This window comes from Eptesicus fuscus, chromosome 21, assembly GCF_027574615.1.
Source record: "Eptesicus fuscus isolate TK198812 chromosome 21, DD_ASM_mEF_20220401, whole genome shotgun sequence".
Taxonomy (NCBI): Eukaryota; Metazoa; Chordata; class Mammalia; order Chiroptera; family Vespertilionidae; genus Eptesicus; species Eptesicus fuscus.
Window position 1 is genome coordinate 46,929,146 of NC_072493.1, and position 13,988 is coordinate 46,943,133.

At 43.9% G+C, this 13,988-nt stretch overlaps 1 pseudogene; it reads right to left on the reverse strand.

The window, feature by feature from the left end:
* Nucleotides 1-867: 867 nt before the first annotated feature.
* Nucleotides 868-13,988, reverse strand: part of LOC129147650 (zinc finger protein 345-like) — a 48,705-nt pseudogene continuing 35,584 nt past the window's right edge.

Below are 13,988 nucleotides of genomic sequence, written 5' to 3' on the forward strand. Positions count from 1 at the left end.
AAAGGCACGCAGAGGGTTGGACTCCACTCTAGTTGTCTCCGGAGACTTTAAACCTCGTGGGGTGGGAGGGCTGTCTTGGAAGGACTTGCAGCAAAAAGCCCTCCACAGCAGGCGGTGTGTGAAGGCCGGGAACCAGAGACACCACAGGGAGTTTCCTCCAACAGACCCTCCATCTGGGCGGGGAAGCAGGCTGGGTGTGGGGCACCCCCCATGGATGTGGACTCACCGCTGTGGGAGGCACAGCAGGGAGTATTTCAACGCCTGCAGTGACCCTCAGGATTCCCTCGTGCAAATGGACTGCTTTAAACCAGAACCGGGAGAGCCAGGTGACTGCTACTCCTCCCTAGATGCTTCCTGGTCTCCAAGAATCTGTGCTGCCTTGTGTCCTTGCTATTTTTTCTCCTAAACACTAAGGGACACAAGTTTTGCAACCAGGTAAGCAGCGGGCAATCGCAACTTGACCCAGGCTAATGATGCATAGGCACTCCATCTTGCTACCATAATCTCTATTCTGTAAAAAAAAAAAAAATCTGCTGTTTAAAATTTTAACCCTGCTATTTTGGCTTCTGTAAGTATTTGCTTGCTTAAATTGGGAAATTAAGTTCAACTTTAAGTTAAAGTCTCCGGAGACAACTAGAGTGGAGTCCAACCCTCTGCGTGCCTTTCCCCACATCTCTGCTCCAGGCCCTTAGAGTCCCGATGGTTCCCCAACATGGGGATCTGCAGACCCTTCTGCCACTCACCCATTTAATAAGGGTCCAGAAGGGCGCATTTCAGATCTTGCCTCTGGTGTGTCATCCATTTGCTTCAAATAGTTCAAATTCTCCCGTTCCCCCTTGCTTAAATTGGGAAATTAAGTTTTGTGGGCCACTCTAACTACTCCCATACCAGGTATTTGTTAGTTGTCTGGAATGTACTGTGCTCAAGTTTACAAGCTGCCTGCAAAAATAACTTACATAGAGCTCTTCTTACTCTGCAGAAGGTCCAGAAAAACCCTTATTTGGGAGACAAAGGGCTGGAAAGATATAAAAGGGGTGGGGTTCCTCTATGTTTTTGCTCAGATTTGAGAGGTTACTCCTCTGAGACCACTAGCATAATTCGTGCTCCAAAATTTGGCTCACTGATTAAGGCCACACTGTCTACATTCATAGGGCTTCTCTCCAGTATGAACCCTCTGATGTACAGTAAGGGATGAGGACCTGTTGAAAGCTTTGCCATATTTTCAACATTTAAACGGCTTCTCTCCAGTATGAACTCTCTGATGATAAGTAAGGGTTGAGGACCTTTTGAAGGCTTTGCCACATTCTCTACATTTATAAGGCTTCTCTCCAGTATGAAGTTTCTGATGTCGATTAAGGTTTGAGGAGACGCTGAAGGCTTTGCCACATTCACCACATTTATAGGGCTTCTCTCCAGTATGCATCCTCTGATGATCAGTAAGGGATGAGGATCTGGGAAAGGCTTTGCCACACTCTCTACATTCATAAGGCTTCTCTCCAGTATGAACCCTTTGATGTACAGTAAGGATTGAGGACCTGTTGAAGGCTTTGCCACATTCTCTACATTTATAAGGCTTCTCTCCAGTATGAAGTTTCTGATGTCGATTAAGGTGTGAGGAGTCACTGAAGGCTTTGCCACATTCACTACATTTATAAGGCTTCTCTCCAGTATGAACTCTCTTATGATGAGCAAAGCATGATGCACCACTGAAGGCTTTGCTACATTCTCCGCATTTATACGGCTTCTCTCCAGTATGTACTCTCTGATGATAAGCAAAGTTTGATGCCTTACTGAAGGCTTTGCCACATTCTCTACATTTATAGGGCTTCTCTCCAGTATGCACTCTCTGATGATAAGCAAAGTTTGATGCCTTACTGAAGGCTTTGCCACATTCTCTACATTTATAAGGCTTCTCTCCAGTATGAAGTTTCTGATGTCTATTAAGGTTTGAGGAGTCACTGAAGGCTTTGCCACATTCACTACATTTATAAGGCTTCTCTCCAGTATGCACTCTCTTATGATGAGTAAAGCCTGATGCACCACTGAAGGCTTTGCCACATTCTCTGCATTTATAGGGCTTCTCTCCAGTATGCACTCTCTGATGATAAGCAAACTTTGATGCATTACTGAAGGCTTTGCCACATTCTCCGCATTTATAGGGATTCTCTCCAGTATGCACTCTCTGATGATAAGCTAAGTGTGATGCCGTAGTGTAGGCTTTGCCACATTCTCCACATTTATAGGGCTTCTCTCCAGTATGCACTCTCTGATGAATAGTAAGTGCTGATGCCATACTGAAGGCTTTGCCACATTCTGCACACTTACAGGGCTTCTCTCCAGTATGCACTCTCTGATGATGAGCAAAGCTTGAAGCAGTACTAAAGTCTTTGCCACATTCTCCGCATTTATAGGGCTTCTCTCCAGTATGCACTCTCTGATGAATAGTAAGAGCTGATGACGTAGTGTAGGCTTTGCCACATTCTCCGCATTTATAGGGCTTCTCTCCAGTATGCACTCTCTGATGAATAGTAAGTGCTGATACCATATTGAAGGCTTTGCCACATTCTTTACATTTATAAGGCTTCTCTCCAGTATGAACTCTCTGATGTTGATTAAGGATTGAGGACGTCCTGAAGGCTTTGCCACACTCTCCACATTTATAAGGCTTCTCTCCGGTATGAATTCTCTCATGTTCACGAATATTTGAAAGGAAATTAAATGTTTTCCCACATTCTTTACATTTATGTTTTTCTCCAGTTCGGATTTTCTTAAATGTATTTAGATTGAGTATTTGACTGAAGAGTCTCACACACGGATTAAATTTGTAAGTTTTCTCTCTGGTATGAATATTATCTCGTTCAGTATGATTTGAAGATTGTTTCAAAGGTTTGTCACATTTTCTTCGTTTGTTTGTTTTTGCCACAGAATAAATAAACTGAAGTATACTTTGATTTGACATTTGGTCAAAGACTTTTCCACCCTTATAATGGTTCTCTGGAAGTTGACTTTTCTGATGTATATTAGAATTTGATTCTTGGTTAAAATTTTTCCAGTGCTCCTTGCATTGGTAACTTCTGTTTTCATTGCATGTATTCTGGTAATCATTGAAGATGGAAAGGCCTTTAGTGACAGCTATAATTTCATTAAACATGTAATCTTTCAAATAAATATTCTGTGACAACTATGAAAACACGATGGTATATAAAAACAACAACAACACTCCTTCCACGCTGGTGTGACTCAGGGATTGAGCAACAAACCATGAATCTCCTGGTCAGGGCACAAGACTGAGCTTGGACTTGATCCCCAGTGGGGGGTGAGCAAAAGGCAACCAGCCAGTCAATGATTCTCTCTCATCATTGATATTTCTCTTTCTATCTTCTCCTGTTCTCTCTTAAATCGATAAAGACACACACACACACACACACACACACACACACACACACATATATTTATTTATATTTATATTTAATATATTTTACTGATATTTTTACAGAGAGGAAGGGAGAAGGATAGAGAGTTAGAAACATTGATGAGAGAGAAACAAAGATCAGCTGTCTCCTTCACACCTCCTACTGGGGATGTGCCCGCAACCAAGGTACATGCCCTTGACTGGAATCGATCCTGGGACCTTTCAGTCCACAGGCCGATGCTCAAGCCACTGAGCCAAACCGGTTAGGGCGATAAAGACATATTTAAAAAAGATTCCTAAGTTTATAAAAATTATAGATATTTGTATGAAAAACATTATTTTTCAATAGAAGTAAAATGATACCATAAAACAGAATTCAACAAACTAACTGCATTTAAATTTTGTATGTGCAATATAAACCACTATATTCTAGAAATGATTGAAAATTTAATCCCACACTACGCTGTAATAATTCTTTTTTAAAAAATATATTTTATTGATTTTTTACAGAGAGGAAGATAGAGGGAGAGAGCTAGAAACATCGATGAGAGAGAAACACCGATCAACTGACTCCTGCACACCCCTTACTGGGGATGTGTCCGCAACCAAGGCACATACCCCTGACCGGAATCGAAGCTGGGACCTTTCAGTCTGCAGGCTGACGCTCTATCCCCTGAGCCAAACCAGTTTCGGCTGTAATAATTCTTATATTTACAGCATAGATTATATAAATGCATAGATTTTCAGTATTTTCATGCCAACAATGTATAATATTAAAAACATTTATTTGGTCTTCACATTTAGAAACACATTAGTTTAAAATATAATTAATTTAAATTTGGAGTTTTACCAAATGTGTAATACCTTTGACCTCATTAAGTGACAATGATTTTATTATGAATAACTGTGCCAGGTTACTTCTGTCCATGTAAACATACTTTCTTCTCATCTTACACGCCTCCTCAAATTCCAAGGTTTTCACTAAATGTACATTATCAAAGCCATACCTTCCATATCTTACCAGTAATATTTTAGGGAATACATCTCTTATTTTTGGCTTTTGCAAAATGGCCTCGTTGTCTTCAGATAAGATAGCTGAAAGATATGAAATAAAGTTTCATAGGTATGACACCCAGGGAAATGTACACTGAATTTACCAGCAATTACTGACCAAATGACATTTTTGAGTACCCCAAAATAAAGTTAAATGTTCACAGAAAGACCAAGAAAGGTACAATGAGGAAAAGTCACATCAAAGAGGGTTAAAAAAAATGCTTACATTTGCCACCAATACTTGAAAACACCCTAGCGAACAGTGGCAGTACTACAAGAAAACTCCCACTTCCCAGTTTCTTCTCTGAGGAGATAGACATGAGGGTACTCGGTGTGTTCAAGGATCTTGTGGTTTTACAGCATCTTGAAGAACGTGTATCTGTTTTATATGATACAGATTGCTAACCTAATGGCATTACTGGTACGTGGTAAATGCATTGTAATGGCTGCTAAAGAGGAAAAGTGGGAGCCTGGAACACATGGTTCAGTGGCTGTGCATCAACCTATGAACTAGGGCGTCACAGTTCCATTCCTGGTCAGGGCACATGCGCGGGTTATGGGTTCAATCCCCAGTGTGGGGTGTGCAGGAGGCAGCTGATCAACAATTCTCTCTCTGGCGGACATATGTAATAATATCAACAATAAAGAATTATTAAAAATAAATTATAATTCTCTCATCATTGATGTTTCTGTCTCTCTCTCCCTCTCCCCTCCTCTCCGAAATAAATTAAAAATATTTAAGAAATAAAAGAGGTGGGTAATTGTTCAAACACTACAGAGACTGCAATACTGAAGACAGTTATCAAGAACAAAAAGATATTTTGGGTTGTGGGAAGAAATAGAAAATTATTTAAACTTGGAACTTATACACACTCTGACCCCAAACAATTTTGACAGAAATCAGGATTTCTATCACAGGTGATTCTTACTTATTTTCTCTTACAAAAAGCAAGTTCATAAGGCCTGGTTGTTTAAATTCCTAAAACCCAACAAGAGATATTAAGACATTGAGAAAAACTAAAAAACATGGTCCAAACATAAAAGTATCTATGAAATACACCAAATATAAAAGGGAAACTAAAAAAATGCACCAATATAAAAATATAACAGAATTACCAATGAAAGATATGACCAAGCTGAAGAATCAAAAAACGTGCAAAGTACATTGAAGATTCTGATAGAGGGAAGCCCACATGGGATATTAACAAATCGACCACTTTGCACATCAAGTGGAGTGATATAAATACAGAATAGTGAAAAGGGGTGATAACAGATAAGAAATTAAGAGTTGAAGACATGGGGAGCAACGTCAGAAAAATGGAGGCTAGACAGATCACCCAGGCCTCTCACCCTGCAACTAGAACAAGTTAATCAACTATAACTCAACAAGGAATTACCTGCTCAATATAGAAGTCTGACTGGGAGACCACCACATTGAAGCATCTAGAGGTGCGCAACCAGGAATAAAAAGGGACCCTAGCAGGTTTGGCTCAGTGGATAGAGCGTCGGCCTGCAGACTGAAGGGTCCAAGGTTCAATTCCGGTCAAGGGCATGTATCTTGGTTGCGGGCAATCCCTAGTGGGACGTGTGCAGGAGGCAGCTGATCGATGGTTCTCTCTCATCGATGTTTCTAACTCTCTATCCCTCTCCCTTCCTCTCTGTAAAAAATCAATCCTATCTAATAAAAGAGAAACATGCAAATTGACCGTACCTTCACTATGCCCACAAGCCAATCAGTAGCGAGTATGCAAATTAACCCAACAAATATGACAGCAGCCACAGAGCTGGAGCCAGCTGGAGGCTTGGGTTGCCCCTGGCGATGGAGGAAGCCAAGCTTTCTGCCTACCCTGGCTGACCCTGGCCTCCGCTCAAGGCAACAAAGTTTCAATTATAGAAGATAAATAAATCCCAGATACTAGGGCCTCTGCTTGGGTCACCAGGGGGCATGGTGGCCTGCAAACCACCACAGTCCCCTTGCCCAGGCTGCCCCATGCCCCAGGGGAACCCCCACCCTGATCCGGGACACCCTTCAGGGCAAACTAGCTGGCCCCCACCCATGCACCAGGCCTCTATCCTATCTAATAAAAGAGTAATATGCAAATTGACCATCACTCCAACACACAAGATGGCTGCTCCCATGTGATCAAAGATGGCTTTCCCCATGTTGACATAAGATGGCCACCATAAGATGACCAGCAGGTGAGGGCAGTTGGGAGAGACCAGGTCTGCAAGGGAGGGCAGTTGGGAGGGACCAGGCCTGCAAGGGAGGGCAGTTGTTGGCAATCAGGCCAGGAGGGGAGACCAGTTGGGGGGGACCAGGCCTTCAAGGGAGGGCAGTTGGGGGCGATCAAGCCTGCAGGGGAGGGCAGTTAGGGGTGACCAGGCTGGCAGAGGAGGGAAGTTTGGGGCGACCGGGCCTGTAGGTAAGGGCAGTTGGGGGGAATCCAGGCCTGCAGTGGAGAGCAGTGTGTGTGTGTGTGGGGGGGGGGGAGACCAGGCCTGCAGGGGAGGGCAATTGGGGGGGGGACCCAGCCTGCAGGAGAGGGTAGTTAGGGGTGACCATTTCTGCAGGGGAGGGCAGTTAGGGGCAATCAGGCTGGCAGGGGAGCAGTTAGGCATCAATCAGGCTGGAAGGGGAGTGGTTAGGGGGTGATCAGGCTTGCAGGCAGAAGTGGTTAGGGGCAATCAGGAAGGCAGGCAGGCGAGCAGTTGGGAGCCAGCAGTCCTGGATTGTGAGAGGGATGTCTGACTGCCTGTTTAGGCCCGATCCTACCTGGATCGGACCTAAACTGGGAGTCAAACATCCCTTGAGGGGTCCCAGATTGGAGAGGGTGCAGGCTGGGCTGAGGAACATTCCCCCCCACCACCACCCCTGTGCACGAATTTCGTGCACCAGGCCTATATTAAAATATTAAAAAACCAAAAATCAAATATTAACCCTTTGCACTCGCTTGCTTTTTTCTCGATTCCTTAATTTAATGCTAACCGTGTGGAGTCACACTCAACATCCAAGTGCAAAAGGTTAAGTGTATGTCCGTAACTACACAGGACAAACAACCATTCTCCAAAGCCTGAGTAGAGGTAGAAACAAGGTGAGTCATGAACAAGGCCGGGGTAAGGGATACAGACAAACATGCACATGACTTTAATGGGGACAGACATATGGCTGACTCATACTTGAATGTCCTCCGGGCACCGAGTTGAGAACTATCATGCACTTCCCTCAGATATAAACAAACACTACAAAGGCCATGAACTAAATGTGGGGAACTATCACAACACAGGAAACACTCAAAAACCTGTGTGCACTGGGGCTGCGTGAGACTGAGGGATGCTGGAGTCACAGGATTTCCTCCTTTTTTAATGTTTATTTTATTATTTTTTAATGTATTTTCATTGTTTTGAGAGAGGAAGAGAGAGGGGGAGAGAGAGATAGAAACATCAATGCTGAGAGAGAATCATGGATTGGCTCCTTTCTGCACGCCCTTCACTGGGGAATCGAGCCTGCAACCCGGGCATGTGCCCTTGACCGGAATTGAACTGGGGACTTTCAGTCAGTCCACGGACTGACACTCTATCCACTGAACCAAACCTGCTAGGGCAGGATTTCCTCTTAAAGGGCCTGCACACGGACTTACACATGGACTCAGTGACACTGAGCTCTAGCACCAGGGCCTCAGCTGCACAGACAGGGAGAAACTGAGCTGTCTGTCTGCCATCAGAGCCAGAGCTGGAAGGGCAGCTTTCTGTCAGAGAAAAGTGCTGAGAGCACATTGTTCATTTCTGAGACCTCCCCACAAAGCCAGCAAGCGCCCACCATGTGAGTCTCCATCAGCCTGGTGAACACTGTAGCTTTGACCTACTGACTCCTGGAGAACTTGTCCCACCCGACTTGGGGGCCCGCCCCAGCGGTTTTGCTGTTTAGTGGCTTTTCCATAAAAACGGCCTCTTTTCCTCCTGCTTCAGACTTTCCCCAAATCCCTCAAAGCGGCACTTGGCTTTCACGTGCCCCGTATGTCACTCTTAAGTGGCTTGAGGCCTGGCTTTGGTGGCAACTAGTTTTGGATGACGGCTGGACCTCTCCTGGGCAACTCCAAGCTAAACACAAGCAGCAGCCATCGCCCAGCTGGTGTGGCTCAGTGATGGAGCACTGACCCATGAACCAAGAGGTCGCTGGTCCAATTCCCAGTCAGGGCACATGGCTGGACTGCAGGTTCCATGCACAGTAGGGGGCGTGCAGGAGGCAGCTGATCAGTGATGTTTCTTTCTCTCTATCTTTCTCCTTTCCTCTCTCTCTAAAATCAACAAAAACATATTTAAGAATAAAAGAAATATCCATTTGCAGTTTGCTCTGTAGCTCATATCAAGTGGCCCCAGGAAGACACAGGTGGTGACTGACCTTGGCCCACCCTCCTGACGGCCCCAGAGCCAGTCCATTCGTTAGACAGCTTCATACCGCCCCCCCTGGATTACAACCCAGCCTCCAGGGGAGACACACTCACGGGGCGACTTGGTGGACACTCAAGCACCACATCAGCAAGTTCAGTTACAGAGGCTCGGCCCCAGCACTGCTGCTTGTCTTCTCAGGTTGCAGGAGGTCCTCACAGTCAATCTGCCTGGGGGCCGATCCCTTCAGTAAGGTGCCAACAGCAATCAAGGCTCAAGGACAGCAGGACAGAAAACACAACCCACACACAGCACCGGCCTGGAGCACCGAGCTGGACTGACTCGGAGGGCGGCGACTGGGCCCTACAGAACGCCCACTTGAGCCACGCTCCCACGTCCAGCAGGTGGCGCAGCTCTACCTAATACACAAACACAAAGATGCAGCCAAGCGGGAAGAAAAAAAAACGGGTCCCAAATGCAAGAAAAGGAGAAATCTCCAGAAGAAATGGAGGCAAGCAAACTACCAGACACAGAGTTCAAAGCAATGGTTACAATGATGCTCACGAAACATCATGAAAACTTCAACAGCATAAAAGAGAACACGGAAACCATTAAACATATGTGTCAGAAATGAAGGACCCACTAATTGAAATAAATTTAAATATTGCAGGGAATCTAAAGTAGAGTAGATGAATGCCCAATTCCGTTTGGCTCTGTGATAGAGCATCCACCTGAAGAATGAAGGATCTTGGGTCCGATTCCGGTCAAGGGCATGTACCTAGGTTGCAGGCTTGAACCCCGGCCCTGGTCAGCTCATATGGGAGGCCACAAATCAAAGTGTGTCTCTCACATCAGTGTTTCTCTTTCTGTCTCCCCCGACCCTCACCCATGCACTCTCTCTAAAAATCAATGGAACAATATTCTGTTGTAAGGATTAACAAAAACACACACAAATAAAGTAGAATAGATGAAGCAGAGATCAAATCAGAGATTTGGTATATAAGGAAGCATATTAACATCCAAACAAAACATCAGAAAGATAAAAGAATTTTTTAAAAAATGATGCAAGCCCATCAGGTGTAGTTCAGTGGTAGAGCATCTATCTATGAACCAGGAGGTCCCGGTTCAATTCCCGGTCGGGGCACATACCTGAGTTGCAGGTTCCATCCCCAGAAATGGGGTGTGCAGGAGGCAGTCAATCAATGATTATCTCTCATCACTGATGTTTCCATCTCTCTCTCCCTCTCCTATTTTCTCTTAAATAAAAAAAATTTTTTAAATGTGTAAGACAAGAATAGAACATTTCTCCGCCAAATTGTGAATTCTAAATACATGTACTGTTGGAAAAGAATTTTTAAAATAACTATTCATTCTAACTGTAATTGTGCCTCCATGAACAGCAAATATTTTGCATTATGACATATGTTACATGGAAGAACAAATTCACAGGAAATGAATTCAAATCATTCAAAAATATAAGTATAGCCCTAGCTGGTTTGGCTCAGTGGGTAGAGCACCAGCCAGGGACTAAAAGGTCTCAGGTTAGAATCCAGTCAAGGGCACATGCCCAGGTTGACAGCTTGATCCTCAGAAGGGGGCATGCAGGAGGCAGCCAATCAATGATTCTCTGTCATCAATGATGTTTCTATCTCTCTCCACGTTCTTTCTTCCTCTATGAAATCAATAAAGATATATTTAAAGTATCTATATACATATATATGTATAATTTTAATAAAGAAGCATTTTGGGTCCCTGGCCTGGTAGCTCTGTTGGTTAGAGCATCGTCACAATACACCAAGGTTGCAGTTTCAATCCTCGGTCACGGCACAAAATAAATTTAAGCAATGAATGCATTAATAAGTGAAACAACAAAAATCAATGTGTTGCCAAAAACCGGTTTGGCTCAGTGGATAGACTGTCGGTCTGCGGACTGGAAGGTCCCAGGTTCGATTCCGGTCAAGGGCATGTACCTTGCTTGCGGGCGCATCCCCAGTGGGGGGGGGGGTGCAGAAGGCAGCTGATGGATGTTTCTCTCTCATTGATGTTTCTAACTCTCTCTCCCTCTCCCTTCCTGTCTGGAAAAAATCAGTAAAATATACTTAAAAATAAATCAATGTTTCTCTCTCTCTCTCCCCTTTCCTCTCTAATAAAAATCAATACAAAAAACATTTAATTGAGAGAAATTTTTGTCATTATTTCTGCTACTCCTATACAAAATATATAGGTGTAATCAATCTTAAAGTAAAAAAAAAAAAGAAAATGAAAAAATACTGCCCCTCATTTATAAATAAAAGAACCATAAAAAATTGTAAAGAGCCCTAACTGGTTTGGCTCAGTGGATAGAGCGTCGTCCTGCGGACTGAAGGGTCCCAGGTTCGATTCCAGTCAAAAGCATGTACCTTGGTTGCGGGCACATCCCCAGTAGGGAGTGTGCAGGAGGCAGCTGATTGATGTTTCTCTCTCAACAATGTTTCTAACTCTCTATCCCTCTTCCTTCCTCTCTGTAAAAAATCAATAAAAAATATTTTTTTAAAAAATTGTAAAGAGTGCAGAGAATGATTGATCTTTAAAATAAACATTTCAAATCTAAATAAATAAAATAAACATTTCAGCCCTGGCCAGGTAGCTCAGTTGCTGAGGGCACACTCGCAGTATGCCAAGGTTGCCACGTTGTGTGTTGGATTCGATCCACACTCAGGGCACATGTAGGAATGGACCAAGAAATGCAAAAATAAGTGAGAAAACAAACTGACATTTATGTCTTTCTCCCTCTCTCCCTCCCCACCCCATCTGTCTTTACTGTTCTTTATTTCTCCTAAGTCAATACAAAACAAACGAAAAATTAAACTAAATATTTCCAGCATAACATGAGTAAGAGACATACTGAGGGAAGTTACTGAAAAACATAAATTAAACGTAAATGGAAGAACAAAATATTGTCCTAAATATGAGGTGCCCTGTATTTCCGTAGCTCACTTACTACCAAAGCTGAACATTCCAACATGTTGTATCGGCACTTGACAATAGAAAACCGCAATCTGACAAAGATCTAATCAGAAAGTGAAAACACATATGACACCATCACAGTAACTTTGGTCTGAACAGGAGGGAATCACAAGATGACAGTGATGGACAAATGGGGTAACAATGGAGACTCTCCTACAGAAAGGCAATGTTCTAAGGCCACAAAGGGCAGTAACTCACTGAAAAACGCTGTGAGTTAAACACACATTTCACTAGCGTAACACAAGGAAACTGCGGAATACACAGGAAAAGGAAGGTTTGAAGTAAAAAGAAAATTAGATTTTCTCATTTTGGGGAGGTGCATGGTGCTGTGATGAAATGCCTGAGTCTAAGCTTTGCAGGGTCTTGTTTGAAGCCGACATTGCATTAGAAATTACAAACCAGAGAACAGGACACCTGTCCTGGGATTTCTCCACCAAATTCCGCAATCTCAATCCTTTCAGGAAGCAAAACCAAAATTTCAACAGAAAATTTCAACAGGTTGACGCTCTATCCACTGAGCCAAACCAGTCAGGGCGGAACATGAGTTTTGATAGAGATTTTCCTATTTCCAATCCAGTTTGTCCATGGGCAAGAAGACATGGTAGAATATTTGAATATTCTGGAAAATTATTTTCCAAATGTTTTCTGACAGAACCTTAATTAGTCTAGACAACAAATAAAATTTTCAAACACTGATTTCCAAATTCACATATAGAACAAAGCTTTTCTTTTCTAAACCAGAAAACCCCCATTTGTTCCCTAAGAGCAAGAATCAAAAAGTCTATCCTAGAAAGCAGAAGCCCCTAGAGATGTTAAAATAACAAAGGAAACAAAACCCTGCGGGAGGAGGAGGAACTCGGGAAGGAAGTCATCCTCACCCAGGGAGGCCAGGTTGCTGTAGTTCTCCACCATCACATCCAGGTACAACTTCCGCTGAGCTGGGTCCAGGCATTCCCACTCCTCCTGGGAGAAATCTATGGCCACATCCCTGAAGGTCAATGGTCCCTGAAAGAAAAGACAGTTACCAAGAGGTCACCAGAGGAGTTCACAATGTCACCCAACATGAAAACAGTGTTAGGAGCTAAGAAAGAAAAATATGAAGGGGGGGGGGGGGGGGGGAAAGAAAACCATGTTAGGAGGAGAAGTTTTGACCAAGGGGAATATCCCGAAACCTCCAATAAGATCACTTTGCCCAGTAACACTCTCTGATATGCTTTCTAACACTGACAAATGAGGATGACCCATGTCCCAAAATCCACAGTACAGACTTTACTTTTCAGGAAAACAAACTTTAAAATTTGGGCATCGACACGGGCATATGGGTTTCCGCGGGCTGTGTTTGCATCGTTCAGGGTCCGTGGTGTGTATGTCTCAGCTGGAGACGTCCTGCTGAGTTGGAAGCATAGTTACTGCCTGAAGCTAACACAGTCAACCACGACTGCACGTTCCTAAAAATACAGACTCTGGTCCAGGCTCTGAGGTGGGGCCTGTGTTTCCACATGTGTAACAAGCTCACTTTTCACTTGTGATGCCAACGTTTCTGGTCCATTTGTCATACTTCTGAATACCTGAACCTAAAAGGGGCATTTCCCTTCCTCACCGATACCCAGGCCTCTGGCTCCATCCCAGTAGGGATGTTAGACATGGCTGCCTTCCAAGGTTGATGTGTCAGAGAGGGATGTTTTCAATAGGTAAAAGTCATCAATTAAAGGTGGGAAATCTTCTTGACCTGGAAGAGCCTGCGTAACATGAATGCAGAGAAGGCTCTGGGCCAAAGGACAAAAGTATATAAACTGCTGACCTTGACTTTCACAAGAAAAACAGCAATTAAATAAGGAAAAGAACATGACTAGGACCAACACCAGAAGTGGGAGGTTCTAAACCCACAGATGCCAGAGGAAAAGGAAGCACAGCCTGTGACCCAGGACACATCTGTTACCTGAGGAGCAGCCATGTGGTCCTGGTCCTGATGGGGTCTGGGTTGTCTTCTCAGGTGACACTATGTTGAGCAGTCACAGAATGTGCCTTCAAAGACGTCAGCACAGCGTCTCATCAGCTCACCTCACACTCAGTCAGAAGGACCTGAAAATGCAGAAAAGGCCACCCCTCCTGTCCTTTGTCACAGGAGAGA